The sequence below is a fragment of the Alligator sinensis genome, unplaced genomic scaffold (genome assembly GCF_000455745.1).
Source record: "Alligator sinensis unplaced genomic scaffold, ASM45574v1 scaffold2165_1, whole genome shotgun sequence".
In the NCBI taxonomy this organism is placed as follows: Eukaryota; Metazoa; Chordata; order Crocodylia; family Alligatoridae; genus Alligator; species Alligator sinensis.
This window is the reverse complement of record NW_005843125.1, coordinates 29802-32432: the sequence shown is the minus strand read 5'-3', so window position 1 is coordinate 32432 and position 2631 is coordinate 29802.

The window sequence follows — 2631 nt, the reverse complement described above, 5'->3', positions numbered from 1 at the left end:
GGGCCTTGAGCCCGGGCGGGAATTTAGGCATAGGCTGGGCTTGCTCAGGGTCAGGGCAGCCCCGTGTTGTGTGCGCTTCTTCCAATGCTCCTACCTGCCTTGGCTGTCCTAGCGAGACAATTCCCCCCAGTACCCAACCTAAGTTTCCCGTGCTGTAATTTAAGACCATTGATCCCCTAAGATCAATGATCAATGGCTTTTAATCAAATAATTTAATTAACTAACTAATTAATATATTATTAATTATACTATATTGTTAGTCGTAATGTAATTATTAATACAATACTTTAATAATACATTTAATTAATTAAATGCTCTAAAATCACAGCCACAGAAAATGGTGCATCTTCAGCTCCCACATCACCATCCTTCAGGTATTTGAAGCCCTCACCACCCGCCTCCCTCTCAGTCTTTCTTTCTTCCTACTAAATAATCCTAGCTCTTTCAGCCTGTTCTCCTAAATTATGCTGGGGATTTATGCTTATATTTAAGCCTCAATAACCAGAAGCTTTAGCTTATGGGCTGCTGGGCTAGATGTCTTAACAACAAACCCAATTCCAACTGAATCAAAAATGTTGACTTTGCCTGGCTTCTTTGGTGATTTTTTTGTGTATGTGGTTTTTCTTTGATTGTCCATTGAGGCATCTGCAAAATACAGTTATTTATGTACACTAAAAAATAGGCATTTCACATGTAGCAGCTCTTTTTGGAGCAAAAATTTCAGATCCCCAGCCACAAAGCAAAGTAAATATTTTGCCAGTGAAGTTTGCTTGCTGAGGAAAATGGCACTGAGTCTGCCTAGATTAAATTCCTGAACCATGTTTGCACACAAAACTTTTAATAGTTTTGTACTATTAAAGCAGTACTTTTCTATGTCAGTACTTTTCTACAGTGCTAATGGCACAAACCTCTCTCAGCATCTCACCTTATCTACAGAAGCAGAATTCAGTCCGCTAATCCACACTGGGTTCAGTGTTCCCTCTCTTATCCATCCCACTGAAATCAGTGAGAGTTTTGAGTAAAAAAGGCAGGCAGGATTGAGTCCTTAATAACAATGATGCAGTTACCTTATTATCCTCAGTCAGATAGTAATGCAGAGTGGTGCATTTGCAGATTACAAATGGTTGGCTCAAAAATGTGTTCTCTGCATAGGATCTCCTTTGTGTGAATAACATCCATATGTTTTTTAGCCTGCTCTGAAACCAGAAAGGGACAAGTTTTGAAATAATAAGCAAGTGCAAATCTATTGACTTGAGTGGAACAGCGCACACTTCTGCAATGTCTCATTTTGCCCCAGTACGTTTACAAATGGGAAGTGAACTGGCTAGAGAGCTCTACATCTCTTCAAAAAAGAATCAAATAATTTTAATATGAAAACTACCTCAGGCCATTTCTGCTAATGCTAATCAGTGTGGGGAGCTGGTTGGAAGGTAATTTTTGAGGCAAGATGGGGAAAAGAAAAGCATCTATATCACAGTAGAAACATAATTTGATGTGGATATTCACTTGAGTAAAGAAATTTAATTTATCTAATTTAAATACACCACGCTCTTTCTGTTTGCTTTCCATTCATATTCTAGCAAAGGGATATTCTGGCAGGAATAATCCCCAGAAGAACTTTAGAGAGCATTCATAGGAAGCAATTTCCATCTTTAAATTTTAGCATTTTGCCTTGAAACCTCAGTTCTAACATTTATGCTCATTCAGTCAGGGAATAAAGCAATGTCATGCGAGAGAGGTTTATGACACACATTTCAGATTCTGAATATCCAATACCAAGTCAACCCAAGGATTACTCACAGAAAATATGCAGCAAATCATAGTTAACAAACACAAAAACTGCTAAAACTATCCAATACATTATTGACAAGGAATCAGTTGCTCGCACAGCTTTGCTTATGTAAGGTCCTCAATAGAGATGCTCTCCTGAATAGTGTCTTAGATGACTGCCGGACAAAAAGGATTTAAAGTCCCAGTGAAATACTCAGATAATACCACCACTAAAAATTTAATTTTCAGGCCACACTTTTCCAGTAGCCTAGAAGAACAAAGTTGTCATTTAGCTAAATTAGTGAATCCGATTTTGAACAGAAAAAATCTCCAGCTATAGAACAAAAAGTCTATAGATCAGACATACGTGCATACATAGTTATTAGAGCAAGGCTGTAAGTGTTCAATCATGATACTATGCAGTATTATTTATTGACATAGCACCTATGAAGCCTATGCTCTTTACACTATAAATATATAATAAAAAAGACAGCCCCTACACCAAACCCTGAAAGATTTTGTAGGATCCCCCAAAAGTGGTGCACAACATCTTACTACAGCTACTTATAGTTAAAGCACACCTTACAAAGGAAGGAGACTCAAAGACTTACAAGTCTACCATAATCTCCTGAATCTAAAATCTTCTGGGACTTGATACTCTGTTCTCCTCTGGTTCATCATATCACTTAAATTCCTAAATATTTTACTGGGGAAGCCTAACAGCCACAAACATTAATATCTGTGGCTATGAGAACCCTATAATATGTCTTTATGTAATTACATTTTTCATTTCTATTAAATGGACAAATACCTATTCAAGGGGGATGTATTTGAAGGCAGGCATGTATGTGTATTTTTTGT